Source organism: Haliotis asinina, chromosome 16, assembly GCF_037392515.1.
Source record: "Haliotis asinina isolate JCU_RB_2024 chromosome 16, JCU_Hal_asi_v2, whole genome shotgun sequence".
Lineage (NCBI taxonomy): Eukaryota > Metazoa > Mollusca > Gastropoda > Lepetellida > Haliotidae > Haliotis > Haliotis asinina.
Window position 1 is genome coordinate 26,363,483 of NC_090295.1, and position 26,041 is coordinate 26,389,523.

At 42.7% G+C, this 26,041-nt stretch overlaps 1 pseudogene; it reads right to left on the minus strand.

The window, feature by feature from the left end:
• Window positions 1-383: 383 nt before the first annotated feature.
• Window positions 384-1,135, minus strand: LOC137267726 (uncharacterized; annotated as a pseudogene).
• Window positions 1,136-26,041: the final 24,906 nt, after the last annotated feature.

Below are 26,041 nucleotides of genomic sequence, written 5' to 3' on the forward strand. Positions count from 1 at the left end.
CCAGTTTATTTTTTACTTGCACATAGTTTCTAGGACCCTTTCAGTTCGCTTAGTTTGGTGTATTTCTTTTCAGACCGATTTTTTTAAACAAAGACTTCCACTGTGCATTCCTCCGCTACAGGGGGGAATACTTGTATTGCCGTCTTTCAAAATAGCGTACTTGTATCCATATGAATAAAGAATACCAACAATTTTTAAAAAAATTTTCAAGCTGAATTCTCTTTCTGTAATGATTGAAATGATTATGAAGCACTTAACCAAGAACTGAACTTGATTCCTTAAGATTCACATCTTGAAAACTCTGTTCATTGCTTACAAATAATCTGAAATTGGTCCACATCATGTCCACTCAAAGTCAAGTTCAGAACTTCTCATTGAAATTGTTACATGTTGAAAGAAAATCTTTGAAAGATCGTCCTTTGCTTTTTGGTCTTGAATTCCTCAAAAGCCTTGCTGGCATCAAAGGTTGAAACAGGTGGGCCCTCAATACTTATTGTCATCAACTCTCTGATTGCCTTCTCACTCAGTTTGTTTCTATGTGATGTTTCTATAATGTTCTGACTTGAAGAACATGTTCATAAATTGCAGTCTGAACTGGCAATCCAGTGCCGGCAAGCTTCAGTAGGCTTGGAAAGAGGTCCTGTTGACAGCTATCAGTAATTTTCCATAACTCATGGAATTTGTCTCTTTGATACTTCTGTTGAATCAGGAGGCGTTTTAACAAATCAAATTCTTGTCTTGCTGACCCTGCATCGATGAAGGCAGGGACGTCACCCTTATGGCTGCCATGAGTGATGAACACATCTAGTTTCTCTTTACCACGACTCTGAAGATTTGTTTCAGGAACAAATGACAAGTCCCTGAATGCCAGCACATCAAAAGATGAAATGACCTTAACGCTTTCAGGGGGCAATTTTGTGTTGAGATTTTCTATCAGCTTCCAAATAAAGGTTGTCATGGTTGCCTTCACAGCTGCCTCCTGTAGTTTCTTGCGTTTCAGTTCATGCCTATGGAGGTGATTGTTATCTGTCAACAGAGACTGGAACTCTTGTGTGTAATGTGCATCATTTTCCTTCAGATACTGAAATTTATGAACTGTACTTGCAACCACTGGCTTCAGTGATGCAACATCCATCTTTTTGCATCACTAAATCAAGTTCAGTTGTCACTGGTATTTCATCCACTAGACTCCAGGTTAGAGTAGTAAACTTGAAGTTAGTGATTGACTTCAAAAGAGACGTAGCTCTTGGATGCTTTGATAGTTCAGTTGATTGAAAATATACAACCAGGCTTTTCCAGGATTTGTAGATGGCTTCCAATACATTATAGAAGCTGAACCATCTTATATCATTCATTTCTCTTACTTTGAGGTGAGGCTGATTGAGCAATTCCTGTAGCCTAGCTAGTCCGCTGCTTCTAACTGATGACCCTTGTGAGAGTAGATTTGTACTGTTGCATAATGTCAATCTTGGCAGCAGATTGGCTTGTACATAATGCAAGTCTATGTGCAACGCAATGGATATTGATAATAAATGGGGATGATCTTCTGAGCTCTGCTTCTACACCATTAACAGATCCCGTCATAGCACCATCATATCCAAAACACATAATTTGTTTCACATCAACGCCAAGATCATTGAAGATTGCAAGGAGTTTCTGGGTTTTAGCATCTGCGCCCTTTTCACGTAAGTCAAAATTTCCCAGAAAGTGGGATCTGGAATTAAAGCCATTGTCAACGAATTTGACATAAACAGTGAACCTTCCTGTCACTGAGATGTCCGTGCTTTCATCTATCAAAATTACTACACAATAAGCATCCTTTAAATCTCCAATTATTTGAGCCATGATTGTATTCGCAATTGCTTCCTGAATGTCCTCAGCAAGAGACCGACCTGTATGTGGCATTACCCCCAACATTAAAGGTCACATGCAACCAAAAAATCAAACATAATTAAAACACAATTATCACTTATTCATGACATATAATATACATTGCTGCTTTTAAAAAAACAAATAAACAAAATTATAAGCGTACAATCGCGATTCAAAAGTGCAATATTTTGTACTTGGGCTTACTTCCCCCGAAACGAAGCCCTCGGGAGACCGAACCCAGTCATAGCGGGTGGATATGCACTCAAGTGTAACGACGGCTTCCGATTGGCTGTTTCCTTTGCGGATATGCTGAGGGTTCATTGTGTGTACAGAAAGATGATCTGTTTGATGGGCATTTTAGAAGTATAGCCAGTCACAAGAAAGTAAGAACCTTTGCAGATAACAACTTCTTTTTGTGTACTTGATGCGTCGTTTCAGTATGGATTCATATACTGTTGTCAAACAAAATCATATACACGAAAAGAAGTCGTTATCCATGAAGAATGTATATAGAGATGTTGGGTTTGGAAAATACATGTTCTCTGAATTTGCGCTCGATCCAGTAAAAAACATGTCAGTAGAAATGGTAAACTACTGCATGGCTGGAATCTGTCATTCGTCAAGTACAAAGCAGGACTTGAAACTGACAAGAGTTTGCACCAGTTTCCGTCAGATCCAGTCATCCGAAAAAAATGAATGTACATGTAGTTTGTTTGCAACCCACAGATATAAAAACCTGTCATGTGTATCACACGTGCCTAATTACATAATGTGGCAGACACGGGACTCGGGTGCACGAGTCATAAATCAACTCATTTTCTTTATGTCGTATAGTCTGATAGGTGTTAAGTTCAAATTGCACGTGGTCAATGATTGAAGCTGTGTATTGCATGTTGTCTTTAGCAGACAGGCAGATAGACATATAGGTGTAAATAAACCAGACACTGAGCTTTCTCTGTGACAGAGGCTGCTTACTACAATCAGCAAGTTTGTTTATGTAACGAGTAGATTATTTACTTGTTTGTGTACACAACCAAGATTAGACTACTGCTCACGGCCTTAGACCCTGGGCATGCATACTGTTCCAAGCTCCGCGAAACTATTCACTGCGCATGCGTTATGGACGCAGCGCAGCACAGCTGTTGAAACCAGTTTTTCCCCCAGCGCTGGGGGGAATTTAGTGAAACGTTTGAACTCCGATTTCGCGGGCTTTTTTTCATCGCGTTTTTTTCAACTTTATAGATGGATTGGCATTTTTTATGATTTGTTGCGGTAAGTGCACACCGAAAGGTACCAGAATCTGCAAAGTTGTGTTTTACGTTGCATGTGACCTTTAAGGTTTTGAACATTGGTGCAGCCTTCCTTCTCCAACAATTATAACAGAGAACCATACTTTTCAATAGCTATGTTTTCCGTGCAAAGCCAGTATACTATGTCAATAGCTGACTTAGCAGACAATTCCTCATTGGATACTAACTAAATTAGACACAGATGCCTCTATTCTGGTTTGTGACTTCGTCTTTGCTATAAAGGAAACTGGTGGTCACTGGTTTGTGCATGATAGGTAGTGTAGATGTACGAAAGTACAACTACCACCACTGAAAAGTATTGCTCATTTTATTTTGACTACAATAATCACATATCATAGCACCAAGCTCATTTTGAGAGAGCAATGGCCATTCTTTCAACAATTTTTTCTGAAAAACACTTTTTTTTTTTTTTTAGAGCCTTAGGGACTGGGGTCGGTCTTGGGGTTTTGCTCGCATTTCAATTCACATGTCTCTTTAACAGACGTATCAGTCATGGGAGACGTGGCTAACACTGTTGCTTTCTCGGTCTTCTCGTCAATGAAGTAGATCTTAATAAGCCTCCCCAGCTCGAGCATCCTTGAGGTAAAGAATGAAGATCAGGGTCAGAACAACTGGAGTTTTCCACCCTTAGCCGTTCCCATACATCTCCATCTCCAGTGGGTGAATGTCTTCAAATCGACTGGAAGAAGCAGGAAATTCCCAACGGTGAATACGTCATGAAGATTCTTCGAGATGACTGCAACGTACCACTGCAAACTACACCTCCGATCACAAGAGATGAGCTACACCTCCGATCACAAGAGATGACGAAATTATCTTTGACACATATTCCGACACTGCTACCTGGAAGACAATTTGTCTACATCAGCTTCAAGCGGTGGAAGTTTTTTCGCGTGCTTTATTCATCTAGACACACCAAACAGCATTGTTACGGACAAGCCTAAATGCTAGCAAGGCTATCGCCGTTTGAACAAGATGATCAGTTATCTACTACACCGATGACATCACGTCTACAATATAATTGGTCCCCGGGATACAACGCCCAGTAGAGAAAGCCAGTGACGTAACATCTACAATCTGATTCGTCCTCGAGAGACAACGCCTTGTGCAGAATGTGATGTTATTTTTCCAGTGTTCGGAAGTCGTCTACATTTTACCTACAGTTATTCAATGATGGAAAGATCGTTTACACGCGTTTACACGCTAGATTAGCAATCTACAGCGTCATTTGATTGTTCAGACAGCATAGAGATCTTCTACAGCAGACTCAACGTTTTTCAAAGTCAAGAACTGTGAAATGAAAGGCGAGCAAGGTTGACCCAGAGGTATGGGGACACTTACGCGCACAGACCAGGTCAAATGACATCAGGATGCAGAAGCTAGCCTAGTCACAGTTTCGGTGCCTATTTTACAGCTGGCTGACACGTTGCTAAAAGTGAAGAACAAGGATCTCCCTCAGGACAAGCTGAATGTCACTAGTCTCGCCAAGCTGGCTACGGATGCAATTTCCCCCATAAGCCATGCTAATACTAAGCTCAACCTCAGCAGGCGCAAAATGGTAAAGCCCTGTTTGAACAAGCAGTTTCAACAGCTCTGCTCTCCACAGACACCAATGTCTTCTCTTTTGTTTGGCGATAACCTGGCGGAAACCATCAAAGACATGAGTGCCAATAACAGGGTTTAGCGGTCAGCTAACCAACAGTAATGTGTTTTCCAGCCCACGACCCAGCAGAGCACCATTGTCACGGGATCGGCCTCCAACTTCTAAATGCCTTTGAAACAACTTATACGACATCATCATGGAGATGAGGCAGTCTCAGTGCTCAACCGATTCACCAACTTGTTAACCAAGAAGACACGAAATGACAACCAACTTACATTCCTTCGGAGATGCCGGGATATCTGTCTACTGTTATGTGTATATATACTACATCCCTTTAGTTGCAACGGTCAGACGACAGGAGGGCATTTGTCACGTGAGGATGCAGTGCTTCACATCAACTACTTATGTGTTATGAGTTATTAGAGGCTTTCCTCACTCTTCGAACTTATTGTTCAAACATGTCTATGTGCCACATTAAACTTTTGATTGACAATACCACTGCTGTTGCAGTGTGAGCTTTATGACAAGAACCTTGGATATAGTGCTTTGAATTCAGCTAGATCAGCATTGTCTTCTGTGATTATTCTAGTGCCCACCCAAGGTGCAGTAGCTGTCACCCACCCTATATGGGTTTCAAACACTTTAAAGTCTCACTCTTATCTCGCTGCCGCTGTCTCACATGGGCCCTATACTTGTGATTAGTTTCATATAATCTTAATCAAACTTCAACTTACATGTAAGTCTCGTTTAATTTCCAATTCTGGATGCCCACTGTGGTCACACTAGGTATTGACTTAGCGCCACCACGCGTCTCCATGTGACACTCAAACTGACTTTCCTCGACTGCATTCCCAGTGTGCAATTTCGCAACTGGGGTGGGGTGGGCGGGGAGGTATTTGTGTGGATGAGGGGGAGAGTATATTATATTTTTGGAAGAACAGTCAGAGCTCTGTTTTACATAGAAATTTCCGTGTCTCGTGAAAGTTACAGAGTGTCCTTCAACAATATGTTGACCTTTGTCACATTTATTTCTGTTACATTTGGTAACAATTCAATGTTAATTTCTTAATGTGCACTTTGCTTTGCTTGGGATCTTAAAGATTCTGATTTTGTCTTTTGCTTCTTATTATTTTTCTTTGTCTTATTTTTCTAGATTTCCAAAACAATGTTGAAATCTAGAAATGTACATTACACAATGTCATTTTAGAAAATGGTCAAATGTAACATGTGGCATATTTGGGGTTAAGCGGCTCACCTTGTGTACTGGCGATTAGGTGCCTGACTCGAAGGGTGCGGATTCGAATACCGGAAGGGCCTCAACCAAACATGTGCTAGAATTTGTACTTTAGTTAGAAGGAAGTCTCTATCACAGACAAAACTCTATATCTGATTTATTGACGTCTATGTGTTTGCCTGTCTGTCTGCTAATGACAATATGCAGTTCAGAACTTCACTCATTGACCCCACGCAATTTGAACTTAACACCCATCAGGCTATACACCATAAACAAAACACACTGCTTTCTGTCACACTATGCAGTTACACAGACAGGCAGGTGTGATACTTGTACACATGATATGTTATGATGTTTGTTGTTGCAAACGAACTGCATCGATTTTTCTCGGATGGCTGGATCTCGGATCAAGTGAAAAACGGTGCGAACTCTGATTGTCCGTTTCAAGTCCTGCTTTTTACCTGGACGAGCGACAGTTTCCAGCCACGCAGTAGTTCACCATCTTGGTATTTGTTAACCGGTTTGAACGCAGATGAAAAGTGCATGTATTTACAAATCCTAACATAACTCGTGCTTGACAACGGTACAAGGTTCCACATCGAGACGTCGCATCGTATACAATAAAAGAATTTGTCACCCATAAAGAATCATACTATCTTATAACTCACCATACTTCTAAAGTGCCAAACAAACAGATGATCTCTATATACACACGCAATGAAAAGACTTCGATACACTAGTGTACACACCCACCCGCTCTGACTGGGTTCGATCTCGCAGATGTTTCGTTTCGAGGGAAGTAAACCCAGTTGCAAAATATTGCACATTTGATTCGTGATTGTACACTTATTATTTTGTTATTTGTGTTTTTGTTCACAATCGGCAATGTCATGAACAAGTGATAATTGTTTCTTAACTATGTGTCAGTTTTTGGTTGCACGTGACCTTTAAAAGACATAGCAGTACTAGATAATTTTGATAAATGGTTTGTAAAAAGATAAATATTTTATCATTGGTAGTTAGATGAATAACTGAAATGGTTAGAGGTTAGTGTACCATCAAAGCGTGCTGAAGTATTGTGAAAGTATTGTCCTCCTGAGAGGGTACGTAAGCCCCAAAGCATTCAAGGTAAATTTAAACCTACTACTAGTTTTAATCGTGGCATATATGTTCTTTAAATTTGTTGCTAGATTATCGAAACTGCTAATAGCTGAAGGGATGGTTTAAATCCAGCTAGGTTCCATGCATGAAGCAAAAGTACTCTTAGCCCCCATGGTCCCAAGCGTGGTGATCTACCTTCAGCTGCTGGCAATATATAGCCTGCCTTCATATTCAATTCTTATTCATAGTTAAATATTTTAGAGTTCAGTACTAGTTTTAAATTAAATTAGATCTTTTAGTGACCTTTGTTCAGGGAGTTTCATAATTTACCTTAATCTATTATAAAAATATAATCTGTCATCAGTCACCATAAGCCTGAAATAATGCAGGAGTGACTTAAAAGTTACACGCACGCACGCACGCACGCACGCACGCACGCACGCACGCACGCACGCACGCACGCACGCACGCACGCACGCACTTCAGTGCCAAAAATGAGTCCCGAATCTGGAAAAAAGTAATTCAGATTCGGGATTTGAATGAGGTTCAAAAATGGAAAACTACATTGGTTGTTTATGTTTTCAAGATACCCTGGCTCAAAGGAGCACCTAGTACATTTGAAGGGGTAAGGTAATGTATAGTGACACTGTTGGTCATAATTGCGAATCCGAAAAAAATGTTCAGATTCTTGAAAAATATTCAAAACCAAACATGAAGAAAAGTCTAACTTGAGGTTGAAATGGAAAAACGTAGGTTTTTGTCTTAATGTTTTTTAGATTTGAATCCCGAAGCTGAAAAGAAATATTCATCGATACATAGATACATACATAGATCCATTGATACATACATAGATGCATACATAGAAAGGTATACACACACACACACACACACACACACACACACACACGTACGTACGTACGTACGTACATAGATAGGTTTGGATGTTCATGTTTACTAGCGGACCCTAGTACCTTAGAAGGGTTGAGATAGTGTATATTGAGGCTGTTGGTCATAACTCCGAATCTGAAAAATATATTCAGATTCGGGATTCAAATGCCGAAACGCGAATATGAAAAAAGTCTAACTTGAGGCTGAAATATGGAAAAATGTAGGATTGGGTGTACATGATTTTAAGATTTGAATCCCGAAAAAAAAATTCATACATACATACATACATACATACATACATACATACATACATACATACATACATACATACATACATGCAGAATGCAATGGTGAATCTAGAAAAGCAAAATCTGGGATGTGAAGAGAAATTCAAATTCGATTCGAATTCTGAATCCCCAATCCGTTTCTTACTTCATGTTCCCGCTTCGTTCAGAACCTGAAGTGGTGCCTTTTGCTATTTATAGGTATTTGTGATTTATTATTTTCTTATTTTCTCGGTTTCCATAAAAACGTTTCGGACTTTTTCTCAAAAGTGAGAGGTGTGTTTCGTTTCCGGAAGGAAGTATCTCCGAAACTTGTTAATATCTTTCAGTATAACTGAGATCTGTGTGGCAGATCCCAAAGTGGTGCATTTTGCTCTTTACAGGTTTTTGTGATTATAATTTTCTCAGTTTCAATGGACTTAGTCTCAAAATGAAGGGAAGGGCTATACCTCAAAAACCGTTAAACATTTTTGTGCAAAACTTGGTAGATATGTGTGGCAGAACCCAAAGTGGTGCCTTTTGCTATTTACAGATATATGGCATTTATAGTTTTCATGACTTCCGTGGCTATGATTCAAACTTACTCTACGAAAACATCAAGTAAGTGTCAGATGATTTTTCCTTTCAAATATGTGGGGTCTAGGGGGATATGTGATCTTCTGATAACTCTTGTTCTTTTGCGTCCAGGTTCCAAGAAGTAGAAATACATTTGTATCGCTAATATTTGTGTTCCTGTGATAAAGTGAGTTCCAGTGTACTATTGACGACAGACTATGGGTTACGAGTGAGATACGTGTGTATTTCCATATGTATCGTGGAAGAATAAAATTAATATACACGATATATATAACATTGAATCACATATGCTAAACATGTCATCATTAAAGATACAGTGCTTAAATGCGTCTGTCAACAATCATATACAGATATTACGCCATGCAATATAACACAGGTCACTTACGTGATGAGAAAATGTACCCTGTGGGTGACACGAGAGTGTGTCGACAAATAAGCAGCCGGACAGTCAGGTCATGAAATAACCCCGTATAAGTACCACACACTGACGAAATATATTCTTTGTCAAGGAGATAGGATAACGTAAGGATAAAAGCAAACATGCATTATTCATGACACATATCATTCTTACATGATACAGAAAATAGGTACCAAACAAGAACTACTAGCCGTCATATTGGCAAGACATATAGAAAACAAACCACAAGCATATTCATGCAAGTTAATTGGTAGACTGGCTTGTATTGGCTTGTGTTTGGTTTATGCTGAGAATTTATACCTGTTTTGTGCAATGATTAATGTTATGGTTTAATTAAATACGTATGTTACAGTTGAAATGTATACTACCTAACGACCAAACTATAACTTCCATCCAATACTGGAAGTGAAGTTCAGTTAGTTAGTAAGATGGCGGATGACGTGTATCTTTTAAATAACTGACCAAATAACTGTGAAGCTAATGGAACTAAGATACCAAAGACGTTGATTTTAAAAAATAGACTAATCCAAATACCCTTAAATACAAAATAAAACAACCCTCTGACACAGAAAAGCTCATTATAAGCAAACACCATAGGCAGAACTGACAACTAACTGCCACTTAAATACACAAAAAATCGTCGTCTGCGATACCACTATTTCCTGAAATAAGATAATCACTATTAGTTATGTACACAATCTACAAACACTTAAGTCATCCCTGTTACATTTCTGCTTATTCTACTTGATGAAATACTCCATAAGCGTAGCCCCTGCTGTCAGTGCAACATATATGTGAATCGAACCCTGCCGCCTCCCCTGTTTTTGAGAAATCAGTCAAACGCTCTCTATCAATTTATTGCGGTCACACGTACCTTTACAAACTCGACATATTAATACTTGAAATGAACTCCCATTCATAGTGGGGGGAGAGATTGTTAAAGCGCCAGGCTAGTGATCCAGCAAGGTTGAGGTGCCTGGATCGTGGCCACCTGTGACTGGGTGTAAAAAACCTTGGAGTCAACTTTGTGTGTAGACTCTTTCCATGTTGCAACAACATCTAGTGTGCAGTACATACCCCTGTGCACTTAAAAGAACCCACGAAGCCGTTGGCATATGACCAAATGGTGGCCACGTGAACACGTACATACACCTAGTTGCTGGTACAGCAACGTGCAGTAAACTTGGACAAAGTATTGTGACCATGCGTCCCAGTCCACCCAGCTGCGAACTGGGTACCTCGTTAGGATGAGAGAGCCACAATAAACTCGGTGCGGCTAGTGGCAGCAAGAGATGTATACTCCCCAGGGAGTTGAGGTTGATAATTCGATGTGACGCTGAGACTGACATCCAAGGATCGAGGGAAACAAATACCAGCGCCTTGAGCAAGCAATAGTTACATGGATATGTGCGCTATTTAAATATCCTTAATAATAATAACCCGGTGCACGTGCAGTGCTCTGAATAAGTGAATTTGGCTCAACACCGCTTTCAGCAGTATTCATCTTTCACTTTTATAACGGCTTCACACGGCATATAGGATGAACCTCACCATCATATGTTTTGGGTCGCACTAGGGGCGCAACTCCATTGCGAGGCCTCAATTGATCCCGGCGCCAAGTATACTGGTTGACAAGTATTAGATGAGCCATGACCTGACAAATGGCCCCAGAACATTCCATTTGAAACAAGAGGGAAACAGGTTGTCGTCTAAATATTAAAATGTTCAATTTCCTCGTGCGAATCGTGTCTTGCTTAACGAAATTTCTCTACGAGACACTTGATAAACAGTAGCGGTATTGATTTCACGCCACCGTCAGCGTGTATTGCACGTGCTTAGTCCACGACCTACCTCATGTACCAGTAGCAGCCGAGTGTATTCGTCTTCATTCCTTGTCCAGCCTACTTGTCACAAACGCGTTTACTGCGCAGGCTCATCTAATGCGTGTCAAGCACTAGGTAATAGACAGAAAAAGGAACGCGAGATTGTGACACTTGACCAATCACGCGATCTCGCTATGTCGCGTTCTCATGTTTTTAAAGATAGTTACACATAAGTGTATGGACAACTGGTACAAAAGCATGACATCGTGAGAATGCCCCTTACAGCATTTCGTACTTTATACGCAAGGATGTACGAAAGACAATTAAAACGCCTGAACTGTTATCGCACAAGAATAAACAGTGTGTGTGCGGTGTGAGGGTTTGTCTGCGAAGGGAGTGCACATATTTATAACGCAATACATGTCATGAATTAACAGCATGCACCTTCGAAGAATGAAGCGTGTTATACATCTGCATTACTTAACAGGCCATGATCTTGGTATCTTGCAGTATTCAGGAACCCGGACCTAGAGTGAGTAAAACGGGAAACATGAAATACACTCAGTGATGTTAGTACTTCGCACAGATGAGTGTAACATCAATTCCCGCCTCGTTTCGAGGCAGGTCCAGTGTAGGTTTTGTCTGATTAACGTTTTATTTTTGTTTACTGTTTAACGCCTACTCATCTTTAGATAACAGCTATATGATTGCCACTTGTAAACTACACGCCATGAACAAAGTCGAGAGTTTGGGTAAGTTTAGTTTTACACCGCTTTTAGCAATATTCTAGCAATATCACGAAGGAGGTCACCAGAAATGATCCTCTCATATTGTACCCATGTGGTAATCGAACAGGGGTCTTCAGTGTGACGACCGAACACTTTAACAATAGGTTACTGACTCGGCTACCCCACCGTCGTGACGAGTCTGGCCATTCCTCTGTCTGGTAGCCTCTTACGGCCACTGAAAACTGGTAGAGAGGATTCTTCTGTCGCCAAATCACCACAAGCGATCCCATCTGCAAGAGACGATAAAATCAGGAATCATTAATGACTTGGTTGAGGAGGCCCAGCGGCTATATCGTTCGTTCGTCACACCGAATACACGGTTTCTATTCACCATATGGATACAATCTATATGAAGTCCATTTCTGCTGACATTGGTAGAATATTGCTAAAAGCGGTATAACAGTAATCTCACTCATTCGCTGGCAGTTTGGTTAGGTCTACAGGCTGCACCATTCAGTCCCGACTACGTGGAGTCTGATGTGGCCTGTCTGTCGTGTACTGAGAGGTTTGTCTGGGCCTGCCTGTTTTACACAGGCTGTCCTGAAATGTGCTTGCGTCAACGTATTTAAATGACATCCAACTCCTTAAGAAAGAGGTTTCACTTGCTTTACATTTTAATGTCCTAATTGACTTATGGGCATCACACACTAGAACTACCGACGTATAGAATTGACCCTGGACACCCTGGTCGATCTTGAAGCGTTAGTCAGTGAGTTTCTTTTTACGTCGCACTTGGCATTATTCCAGGTGACAGCGGTCTGTAAATAATCGAGTCGGGACCAGACCAGATAAAACAGTGATCAACAACATGGGCATCGATTTACGCAGTTAGGATCATAATAATGTGTCAGTTTATAAAGCCATACCAGGTATGCTCACAGCGTTAACAATAATAAGGCATTATTGAAGTCCATATATGTAGAATGTTTTTAAGAGAAATACTTTGAGATGATGCTTGGAGTTTTCAAGGGATGAAGACAACTTAAGTTCATCAGGGAGGGCATTCAGTTTGATAGATGCCATGTTCTGGTCGGACTTGTAGCCAAAATGATGTTCCAATTTGGAACACAGAGCAGATTAACCGAGGATGAACGGAGAGTTCTTGGTAGCATGTGAGGAGAGAGGAGTTCTTGAAGATACACTGGTGCAATACCATGAATAGACTGATAAGTAAGTGTAAGGATCTTACAGTCAATGCGAGCTTCAATGGGCAACCAGTGAAGAGACATCAGGACGGGATTAATGAGGCAGTGTTTTGGCTGGAAAGAAACTATGCGGGCAGCTGTGTTCTGGGTTCGTTGCAGCATTTGGTGAAGCTGCAACCTGTTAACAAGCTGTTGCTGTAGTCAAATCGTGAAAGAATCAGTGTCCACACCAAGGCAGCCGCAGCATCCCGTGTCATCTGATCTATCTAATGTTACGGAGATGGACGTAACATTTTCTGGATAGATCAAAAATGTGATTCTTCATGGAGAGGTCAGACTGGAGTAGAACACCAAGCTTTTGAATGACCTTGTTTCCAACTTTCAACTGATCATGCTGATTTTGCTAACATGCTACTTGTGCCAACAATCATGACTTCTGTCTTGTATTCGATTAGTTTCAGTTTGTTATTGAACATTCACGAACCAATCTGATCAATCGCATCAATTGTGGTAAAATCAGAAATGTTCTCAAAGCCCCTGGTAAAACTATCAAACAGCTGACTATCGCGGGCATAAAGATGATGGTTAGTAGCCTTCTCACAAATCAAGTCACCAATTTCTTTGGTATACAAAGAGAACAAAACAGGACCGAACAGCAACAGATTCAGTCTCGTTAGGATACGATGCGATACAATGACATGTGTCAATCGAGGCAGCTAGCCTGACCTCCCGTTAGTCGCTTCTTTAGACAAGCATGGGTTACTGAAGATCAATATCAACCCGAAACTCCAAGAGTCATTAAATTACAACTTCATGTTAGGTGATGTTACATAGATGACGAAAAATAAAACGTTTCGTTCTGAGTAAAATCAAATTAACTTTCAGGCTGCCATATTTAAGAAAAACAGTAAAGTTATTACTGTGGCCTAACCTACATACCCGTTAGTCCCAAAGACGACTCCGCGATCAATATCACTTTAAATGCACGTAGGGCCAAAGATACTTATGTTTACCCTAATGGGTGAAAGTACTTGTAAATACGACATGGTTTAAATCGCTGAGTCAAACTCATCTTGTCTTTCACCATGGTCACGATGACCCATCAGGTCATTGCTCCAAGGGCAAGTGCACTGACAGCTAGCTGTAAGTAGTGACGATATAGTGTTCTACCACATAAGGATATGTCGGCCCCAATATATCCGGGTGGGATTGTGTTTCTTGGGTAAGTGGTGCAGTGTGCGAAATATAGTTTCAAAATTTTGCAACCAGTCGGGCTAGGTGTGTCTGACTGTTGCTAGCCCACAAAATAATTCACCAGCCCAAAGTATGAATGCAGACACGGGTTTCAAAATCACGCTTCTGCTATGATGAACATTTATATCAGGCCATAATCTTGCACGATTTAAAAGTGTGTAATAACTTAAGAAGTCGGAGAGAGGGATATATTTACAAAATGACCTTTAGAAAATTCGTAAGACAGTCGGACCAGTGACTGTCGAGATGTACTCACCTGGCTGGATTTGTACTAGCCACTGGCTAGTGGGCCAGTGACTATTCCGCACACTGAAAGGGTGGTGAGTAAAGGGTGGTGAGTAAAGGGGTGGTGAGTAAAGGGTGGTGAGTAAAGGGGTGGTGAGTAAAGGGTGGTGAGTAAAGGGGTGGTGAGTGTTGCCATTGTGAAATGTATTCGTAATACATGTTTGACGCTTCTTTTGGAGATACGGATATGCAGTAAACTACGGTTTATAACGAACTCTTATGAGCGTTAAGTTCAGCTCGTTATCGCCATCTTTCATTATACCCTTTTCCATTCACAGCAAGTGATCGGGACAGCAACAATTCTCAAGACGCACGCACGTACATACACACATATCCTCGCGCGCGCACATACACACGCACGCGCACGCGCACGCGCACGCACACTAGCGACGTGAGACAGACACAACAACAAATAATAAAGTAATAAGATAAATATTATAATTAACTCCTATACTCTCGACAAAGGAATTACATCACAAATTCAAAGCCATTGCAATATAAGAACAGTGTTCGTAGTAATAAATGACAAGGGAGAGTGATGTTAAAGGTCACATGCAACCAAAAAGGTAAACACAATTAAAACACATTTATCACTTATTCATGACACGTAAAATGCATTGCTGATTAAGAAAAACAAATAAACAGAATTATAAGCGTATAATCGCAAATCAAAAGTGCAATGTTATGCACTTGGACTTGGATTAACCTCCCTCGAAACGAAGCAGCCGCGATGCCGAATCCAATCAGAGCTGGTGGGTGTGCACTCAAGTGTAACGACGCTTTTTCACTGGTCACTGGTTCATTTGCCGATACGCTTTGCCAGCTCTTTGTATATGAAGTGTAAGCCCCATAGGTATTAATTTCAAATTGGATGTAACCAATGATTACAGTTGTTCATTGCATATTGTCATTAGCAGACAGGCAGGCAGACATTTAGGTGTCAATAAACCAGACACTGAGTTTTCTCTATAACTGTCTGCGTATCACAATCAACATGTTTTTTTTATAATTTCTTTCTCTTTTTTGTGTTATTTTATGCAACGAGTAGATTGTTTACTTGTATGTTGTGTACACAACCTGGATTAGACTAATGCTCACGACCTCATACACCGGGCAGCCTTACTGGTTCAAGCTCTGCGACCCTGCTCACTGCGCATGCGTTACGAGCGCAGCGCAGCATAATTGTTAAAACCGCGCTTTTTCCCCAAACGCTGAGGAAACATTAGTGAATCGTTTCACCTCCTATTTCGCTAGCTTTTTTAATCGTGTTTGTTTAACTTGATTGAATTGGCATCTTTTGTTTGTTTTTTTATTTGTTTCTGTATGTACATACCGGAAGGTATCAGAATCTGCAAAGCTGTGTTTTACACTGCATGTGACCTTTAGCTTCTATCATCTTATAGTGTGGAATGTAAGATTAGATCCTAAAAGTACGCACTTATATATAGTGAAACGGTTCAAGAACTGTACAAGGTGTAGTTTCTGATACGAGAGCTTGGTCCAAATACCCAAAGGCATGGTCGCTGATGATTGATCATGGATTGTCGAGAATGTACCCCTAGACGGAAAGTCGTCGACCAGTCAGCAGCGACAAAGCCGGGGGTATTGATTGGGTGAAGCATCTGCTTTGCACCCCGCCCACATTCTGCATTCAAATTTCGAGATCAGTGCGGAATATTGTAATTTAAATCATTCGGTTTGAAACTGCCGTCATATCTAGTCGCAAGTGAGATAAAACTATAGACGACATTACACTGTCACAAATAGTTCACAAAATTGAAGGCGCTCTGACATGATATAATATAATCTCAAGCTGCCGATATAATGGAAACAATTCTCTTCTGCAGCCCAAGAACTGTACCATCAAATAGAACAATGTCATCTGCGAACAACAGAATAAACAGCTCTTTGAAGTCTAGATTAAAACAAATATAGACAAATAGACCACAACGTGTTGTGACACAGATTGACACATCCACATTCATTCACTAGAGTATATCATCATCAATCTGCCAACGCCTGAAACTGCTGTCAGACCGACCGCCGTGTTACATTCTGCACTGTTTCTCTCTCACACTAAGACTTTGGTGAGTTTGCTATACTACATATTTTGTGACCCATTGCCTTAGATTTTGAGGCATTTGTATTGTATTAGAAATCTGTATTGTGAAATTGACTTGTGACTTTGTATACCTTGCTCTCATTGCCTTAATACAGTATCTGAATATTTTATAAACTTGTTTTTGGTCTGTTTTGCTGGTTCACATTGCTTACATTGCTTGTCAGAGTAAATTCTTAACCGTAACAAAATTGGGGACTCGTCCGGGATAGAATTCATTTGACATTTGAGACCATTTGTGAAATTTATTTCATTTTTTTTTTGCAATTTTGCAACAAGTTAATAGGCCATTTTCCAGTTTTGCCGTTTAGAGTTATCTGCCCTTTGTGACACGTGACCGCTCGCATGACGACACGTAACCAACAGCTGTCAGGTTGACGTTCCGTTTGTTTTGTCGACAGACGATATTGTTTATCTTTGGCCTGCAATCATTATTTGAAGAAAATATCAAGTATATTCTCGTCAAAAACTGTACCACAGTTGAAAATGTATTTCAAAGATCGTGGTGTGACATTTACAGGCTACATTCGTCGCGAATTGATTACTTTGTGCGAGTGTGTTGCCAACTTGAATTTGTCCATTCTGCATGATGTTTCCGATGTAAGCTGCACATCACAAACACTATGATACGATTAAGAATTTACCGTGACAAACGATGTAAGGAATCCCCTTATGAACCAGCAAAACAGAACAAAGACAAGTAAAAAAAAACAAATCACGTTACAAAATGTATTATTATGCAATGAGAGCAAGGTATACAAAGTCACAAGTCAATTTCACAATGCTGATTACAAATACAATTCAAAAGGGACAATATCTAAGTCCATGGGTCACAAGATACATATAGTAGCAAACTCACCAAAGTCTTGGTGTGTGAGAGAACAACTATGCAGAATGTAAACACAGCGATCGGTGTGACAGGAGATAATGTAGGTCTTGCGTTGACGGGTTTTGATGATCAAGCGTTGGCAGTGATGTAACGCCAGCAAATATGAATGAGTGGAATATCTGACGTATTTAATTACTTGGTGTCGTTCAGGCCCAATTACGACAACAGGAAGATCCGTGCTTACAAATCATTTCAAGACTATCGCTTGTAATCGATGGGCATGTCAACAGTGTAGAGTATGTTGATGCTACTGACACCATCGGATTTTTTAAAGCATCTGTGAAGCCAACACAACGGGACAAGACCTACTTAAAGGGGCACTGATGCGGAGCAGTAGTATAGGGAATGACAGTTCTGGACCACTTTCAAGAAATGTCTCTACAAAGCCTTATTTAGTAAATAAGGCTTTGGTTGGGGCCTTAGATCTTGCTACTATTACCCCTACTACAAAAAGGTTGGGTGTCTATGAAACAGTTTACCGTGTATTGGTTGGAGGTAACACTGTGCCGTACGGTACGATCAATAATTCTTCTCTTACAAACCCCCTACCCGGCCCACCCCTCAAGTAGTACAAGTTAGGTTCGTCGGCTTTCATATCCACTTTATCTATGTTGTAAGTTTTGACTGACCATATAGGATCGGTGGCCCGCTTACGGCTATCGCCCTCGTGTTCCCCCGGCTGGTATAGATACCTCACTAGGGCCCTATCTGGTATCTGTTTCTCCTTCCCACGCAATGGAGCGGCCGACTCTGCAACTATTGATTTTAGTTTGATAGCGTCTGCCGGTTTCTTACCGGTGAGACGGGTGACTTCATGGTTGATTGCCGACACCACCTTGGGTAACCTAGTGACCCATTCAGTCGATCGTTTTCCAGGGGTGACCATCTCCCTAGCATACTGATGGCCGAACAAGCGCTCAGCCAAAGTCCTATTAAATCTCTCAACTATGGCTTGGCTGCGATGGGCTCCGGCCATGCCACGCCTGACCTTTGTATCGTGTTTGGCTAGCAGTTGTGACACGGCACCCATGAACTCCCGTCCGGGGTCAACTTGCAGCTCTGTTGGCCACGTCAGCAGACTGCGTTTGTATATGCGTTCGAATCCTCTGGCTACCTGGGCCGAATCTTTCGTGGTCAAGGGTTCGGCTTCCTTGTAACGACTGGCTACGTCCACTACGGTTAAGGCATACTTGTACCTCTTGTCGTGGGGTAGGAACAGTAGGTCTGCCTGGTGAACGCTATTAGGTATGTTAATACCGAACCTCCTTCTAGGCACGTAGCGTGGTGCCGGCAAATAGATCTGCCACAGGGCTTGTTTTTCAAGCCACGCTTTGGCTTCCTCCGGGGGTACTCGCGCTATTTTAGCTAGCTTATCTACTGCGCTAGCTCCTTTCCAGTACCCACGCGGGCTGTAGTAAATAGCCTCAATTTTTTTCATGTCCATACGCGTATGTGTTTATCCCATCAATAGCTATCCAACGTTTGGTGTCCATAGGCGACAGGGACGTCTTGTTTATAGTCAGTCCGTATATCTTATGTCCATCACTTCTAAGTGTGTTCATTTTATGTCTAAAGGTACGGGTCTTGAACAGGGCTTCCTTGAATCTGGCGTGTTTGATGTGTTGTTTCACCACATACTTCTTAACCCCCTTAGCCTTCCGGATCTCACTATTGTCGGCTTTCAGTATGGAGTACATCTTAGGTCTCAAACCTATGTACTCGGCTATGGGCGTGCCAGCACACTCGTCCTTCATCTTACCTAGGACCTTTTTATTTACTGTACTGTGTATGGCATGGGTCTTAGGGTAGTCGCTGGTGTCGTATAAATCAAGGTGTTTTTTCATGTCCTCGTACACGTCCTCGGTTCGAATCTCCATCAGCAGGGAATCCGTGTCAGTGTACAGCACTTCACACCTGTCGCCGTACTGTTTCTTGAGCTCGTTGTAGTAAAAGTCGTACATCAGGTGTTTGGATAAATCGAGGATGCTCATCCCCACGTAAACAGGCCGGTTGAATTTTATGTGACTTTTCTTCATGTGTAGGGCAACCAGGTTGTCTGTGAATATCTTACTACGGTTGAATGCCGGACTGGCTATCAATCTCCTGAGCTTGTCTTCCTCACTCGACCGAACCAGCTTCACGGTCACGCGTTTCCTCAGGTTCTCCATAGTCTTACCAAACACCGAGTTGTTCATGAGCTTGTAGAGATTTTTCTCAAAATCACTGGTGGCTTTTTTTCGTAGGTCTGTGTTCATTCTGATGTAGGGCTCCATCCATGGGCTCTGGTCGAACATGAGCACCCTATGTATTTTGGTCAGCCTCATACCCAACGACAGGTACAGCTGTAGGTTGCGATAGTGAACGATGTACTTGGTCTTATTCATTAAGTTAGGCACGAGTTTTTCAACGTCTGTCACACGACCACCTGACAAGTTATGTTGGTACTCAGACATCCAGTCTGGGTTAACCCTCATACGTTCAGGGGCCAGGGGGTAGCTGTTGTGCGATGTGTGTAATTCCTTGGGATACTCTAAGTCAACCTCGAGGATATACCCTTTGTTCGAATCTGGTGCAACCCCCATAACATCAACGTGGGGTACCCATTCGAATCCCCCTGTAGGTAGATACTGACTCATGGCCCAGCCGTACAGGTTGTTTGCGTCGAGGTAGAGAATGTGATTGGTTGGCTTGTTAGGATCGTAACCTTTCACGTATTGATTATTTGCTTTCGCGTATCGTTTGGATGCCATGGAAATCCCACCTCGCAAGCCTTTCTCAATGAATAGGTGCATGTCGTAATCTGTGAGCAATTCCAAATTAACTCCGGTCTTTTTAAGCAAGGCGTCCCACGACAGACCTGGGCTGGTGTAATACCATGCGGGGTCGAGTTTATACTGCTTGAAACATGTCCGCCTAAACGTCTCAAACACGTCGGCTAACAGCAGTACATCTGTCCTCAAGTACAGGTCGTGATAATCACTCAGGTTCTTACAACCCAGTTTATTCCATACGTTAGTCGCGTGCGAGTAATCATCTCGTGAGACGGACGCCTCATTCAGCTTGCTATAAAAGCAGTCAATAGGGGGTAGTCTGGTCTCGGTGAACTTGGCCCAACTATCCATGTACTCATAGGGGTACACACCCTTCCTCATAAGCAGGGGTCTAGTCTCGGCGTCTGTGTATCGATCGGTGATAGGGAAGGTATTGTTGGCCTTGACCAGACTGTCGAGTGACGACAGGAGGAACTGAAACGAGTCAATGAACCTAAGTCCGTTAAGCTGAAGGAGATGTATCTCTCCATGTTGTTGGGGATGCACGTTATATTACCATCGATTTTCGCGATGGCCTGCATGATCAAGTGTGAGTCGTACCCTCTCAAGTTGTGAAAGACAACGGGGATGTTTATTGTCTTAGGGTTGATTTTAAGCTTGAGGTTGCACGCGTTGTGAGCGGCGCCTCTATACTTACCAGTTATGTGGCAGTGATCTCTCACCGAATCACCGTTAAGTGGTGAGTCACACACGTGACAGTTAGTGCTACTAGCGTGGGCTAGCCTGTCGACTCGGGTCAGACACATGGGAGCGATTCTATACAATGCATTCCTAATAATTTTTTCTTCCTCCTGCAAACACTTTAGAAACCTTTCAGCCGCGTCAGGCCCCCTATATACTACCGGAGCTTTCGTTTCCCCGTCACAACGGACGACAATGTATCCAAACGAACAGGCTTTATGCTCTTGTGTTTTGTGGGTGAAGGGAGCCTCGACGGCGGCATCACTGGTGGAATCCCCACCCACAACTAAGGCTTCGAAGTCGGCGTATATGATATAAGGCACAGACATTTGGTTCTTGTGGTTACTGAATTTTAGGATATTATCACCTTCCTTAGGCATGTCGACTCGTATGGCCGTCTGCCCCACACCTTGGCAATCCTCCCGGTGGGATTCTAATAAATCAGCTCGACTGAAACCGTGTAGGCATCGTACACAAAAGTGTTTTTCCCCATCGTGTTTCGACTGGTCGTGCAACAACCGGCTGAGATGTTTTATCCACGTGTAGTGATACTTTTCACCTCGTTGGATCATGAATATATTGATAACTTGGCGATCCTTCACCGGGCTGACCCTGTGTACTATTGTTTTGTTACCTTCGTGCCCAAAGACATTTATAGCCATATTATTCTGTTTTTCTACTTTAGTGATCTGGGATATGGGGGTGGGTTCATCTATACCATCCCAGTTGAGCCCATCGTCTTGGGGATAGCTAGAAAGCCTATCTGAATGAGTGCCAGCTGGAAATAAGGCTGACCTGATAGCTAACCTCAGGCAATCGTTTCCTCTATTCTTAACGTTTACTATGGCATGTTTGTTCCTATAGTAGGGAGGCAAGGCTAGGTATGACCCGCCTCTGAACGGCACGTAGTTAGCTATGTCTAGATAGACATTATCGATTTTATCTACAGCCCACCCGGACCCCAAGTGTGTGTAGCGTTCTAGGTATTCTCGTATCTGCTGAAAACTGGTATCGATTGATGTGTCAATGGTCTCTGTATGTGTGGCGACCTCTTGTTGGCCTCGGAAGTAAGGCTGAACATACTCAGTGGTACTCCCAACCTGCTTATCGAGCGACATTTTCACTGTGATCTGAAACTTGATACTTCCTAGATTATTTAGTTCCTGGTTGACCTTATCAGCTATCAGAGGCTTGATATCTGTAATGTCTATGTTTCTATCAACGTGCATGCGCCAACCTCTCAAATAGTTGCCTACAGCGCGCTCAGTGCGCACGAACTGTAGGTCAATAGCTCTATTCTGTCGTAATAATTCTACAAGCTGTGGTTTTCTCATACGGGAATACCCGCCTAAACCCAAATCGTGTGCCTCGGCTTTCAGTTGTTTTACAGTGGGAGGTTTTGCTACGGGGGCATGTGATAACAATGCGGTTAACCCGGCTCTCCCCAGGTTTGAATAACCCGTGTATCCAAGCTGTTTTGCTTGAGCTTTTAATTGTTTTACCGTAGGGGCTTCTAAACCTAGTAATCTCAACAATGCTGACTTCCGCATTCGAGAATACCCGATCACACCTCTCTGTTTTGCGACCCGCTTGAGCTCGCGTACAGTAGACATTGTGTTTACACCTAAGAGAACCAATGTCTAATTGCTTCACAGTAAAGGGAGGTAACCCTTAAGTGGCTATCTTGAGCAGTCGCCTACGTTCTTTTATGTAGCCTTTTTTATTCTCGTAGATGAGTTGATGTCTGACTACGTTCGCTCCGTGAGCTTTACATAGACAGTAGTGTCCTTTAACCCCGATACCACACACAGTATGTATTCGCATCGGTATGGAGCGGGTCTCATGTTTACTTATATAGGTATTTTAATTTAATTGCTTCGCAACCAACGCAGTAGCTGCTATACCCAACACTATGAAGCCCAGTTCACGATTCATTTGTCCCTTGGATGGTGTGTAGTACTGAGCGAGTGTGGGTTTACTGAGCGGTTCCAATTGTTTACCAGTTAGTAGGTAGTATTCTTTCATTGCTTCATCGACATCGTAGAATGTTTTAATGGCATGGTTTTCACGCTTGAGTTGTTCGTTAATAAAATCGATCCTCTGGAGGCGTTTTTTAGCGTAATCGGCCTGTGCTCTTTGTAATTTCTCAGTAGCGAGATCGTGTCGCTTCCTTTCTTCCTGTATTTCAGCCGCGTGATCATCTCGTAGTTTCGAGAAGAGGAAATTACTCCCGGAAAATGCCAGGGCATTCACTAACGCCCCACCGACCATCATAGCTATCGTGGCCATCCCTGTATTTATTTCATTATATTATCAGGTATTATTCCTTGTTTTACTAGGATGTCTTTTGTGGCCATCGCCATACCAAGGTTCATTATGAGCATACCCATATCCTGCAGGTTGAAATCTAGCTTGATAGTTGGTTGTTTAAGCACCATTTTAGTCAACCGAGCGTACCCTACTGCTAGACTGGCTACCACTGTGGCGTGGTATGCGTCGTTGACGAACGTTTTCCCCTCAGACATTATGTATATATAAAAATATTTTAAATTATAACATGATATGCGGGTCTACCGTGGGGGTGGGGGGCTCACTATTGGGTGGGGGCTCACTGTGGGAGGGTACCCCCACGTATAACCATGTTATAACCACGGCAGCAGTTACGCCTACAACCAACAACAGTCGGGTTGGGTTGGCCACTTTATGTTGGTTACACCACCGTTTTTTACCGGCAGCTACTCTCTTAGGATTCTTCTGTCTGGTTACTGTTGGGGGTACCCCCACTGGGGTCACTGGTTCCTGTGAAGGGGTCTCCTCCACTGTTGGGGGTACCTCCACTGGTTCCTGTGCAGCATCCATCTATACTATTATTATTATTCTTTCTCTCAAATTGACAATGTTTTGCCGTGATAATCGCCACCGTCACTGGAGCCAACAACATACCATATTTGTGGTACAGCCCGCAGCTGATAGAGCTCACGGCGTGTTCGATAAAAGGGTCTTTCTCGAGGTCCTCCCACAGGTAAAGTCGGCGCTCTGGTGGAATGGGAAGGAAGTGTGATACAATACCGGTGTATATCTGGGTCATAGCCGATCCTATTGTCTTTGTCATTTCTGCTCCGAGCCGGGACTCGTATCTAGCGTACAGCTTATCGATTTCTTCGGCTGACATTTTGTGAATTTTATCCGGAGTGTAGTCTCCAAAGTAATGTTTGGCTTTGCCGCCAACAGCCAACGCCACCAGTTTCTCTCGCTTGGGGGAATCCCCCACAGTGGGGGTACCCCCCAACTGTTCGAGCAATTCCTCACACTCCATCTTATAATATAACAAGTAAGATTTAGTTTTAACTATATAATACCCGATACAGACAAAACACAGAGAAATGAAGGTTAAGTTGCACACGACAAATACTTCAAATATCATAGCTATATGCTTAGCTTTAGCTTAGCTTTGCTTAGCATTTGCTTAGCTTTGCTTAGCTTTGCTTAGCTTTGCTTAGCATACTATATATGCTACTGGTTGGTCGGTCTTTAGCACGAGCTTAGCGTGTTTAGTTTCAGCGAGCTGTTTCTTCACCCGTTCCCGTTCTAATTTGCTCATCACATCGTTCTCTCTCAAACACTCCTCGAACGAATCCCTGTCCTTGCAGTGAAATAAGGCCACCCATCGCGTCTGCTCCCTGAGGTCTTTCAACACCGAGTTGAACTTCTGCGTTAGCACCCAGACGCTGTGATTTGCATGCCGGCCGGAGAAGGCCAGGTACGATAGCATGTCTCTCTTTTTTGTTATCTCGCGATTAGCGCTGCAGTCGTCCAGTATGAACAGCGTCGGTTCTCCTTTAAATTTCTCGTGAAGAGCTTTCAACCAGTCCTGCAGGCGTGTTCCAGGGTCGATTTTGTGTACGTCCGGGTCCGTCATCACCCAAGGTCGCGCGTACGTTTTATTCATGCTCAGAGTAGGGCACATGATAACGATGTTATCGAACACATCCTTGTAGTAACCCTCCAACATATCCAACACGAAAACGGTCTTCCCACAGCCAGTCTGCCCGCACACTATGGCGCAGTGTGGGTCAGTGGGTAGTTGTGGCAGTGGGGGGTACCCCCCATCAGTAGATGGCTTGCACGAATCTCCCATTGTCTATATTAAGTTGCGCGTCCATAATAACGTACAGATATAATTTCAACTTACCAGCGGTTTGAGCCTTCTTAGTAATCTGGATAGTTATCCCTTCGCTGCCGTTATCTATACGGCGCCCGCTACCGTGCAGTTTATCATCATCCGTGGATCGCATGTCCAACCATAGGGCGTACTTGGTGGTCAGGTATTCACCGATCTGCACGGAGCCGAGGTCCAGGTCCTTTGTTATATAATCCCCAACTGGTAGCTTTTTTATCTCATCCCACTGCTGGTGTGGTCTCATACCATGACTGAACAGCTGGTTGGGCACACCCTCGATGGTCACTTCCACCTTTTCAATCTCGGGGTTGAAAAACTTCTCGCTGTCCCTCCGGAATGGATCGTAATACTCCACGGGGACGACCAGGATACCTTTCATCGATCGCGCCGGCACGTTCAGGTTGATATTCCACACAGTGTCGCTCTTATCTCGCACGACTGATCTATGCCTCAGTACGCGATCGTACAGGATAGCCATCTTCCCAGAGTACTGGCTTCGAACCTGCCTTGCCAGCTCCGGGCTAGTGACCATGTCGAACTCCAGAGAGATGTTGTCTATGGCATAACTGGCCTCATCACCGTTCGGCGTACGCACTACTTTGCTATAGTCGTTAAACGTGAGCTCGTATTCGAGCCTATCACCCAGCGCGGCCTGGTAAAACGGTGCGTGTCCCGTGAGCAACTCGAAGTCGAGCGGCACGCAGAATCGATTCCCGTATGCTCGAGCGATGGCCTTTTCACCGTCCGATAGCTTGTCTTG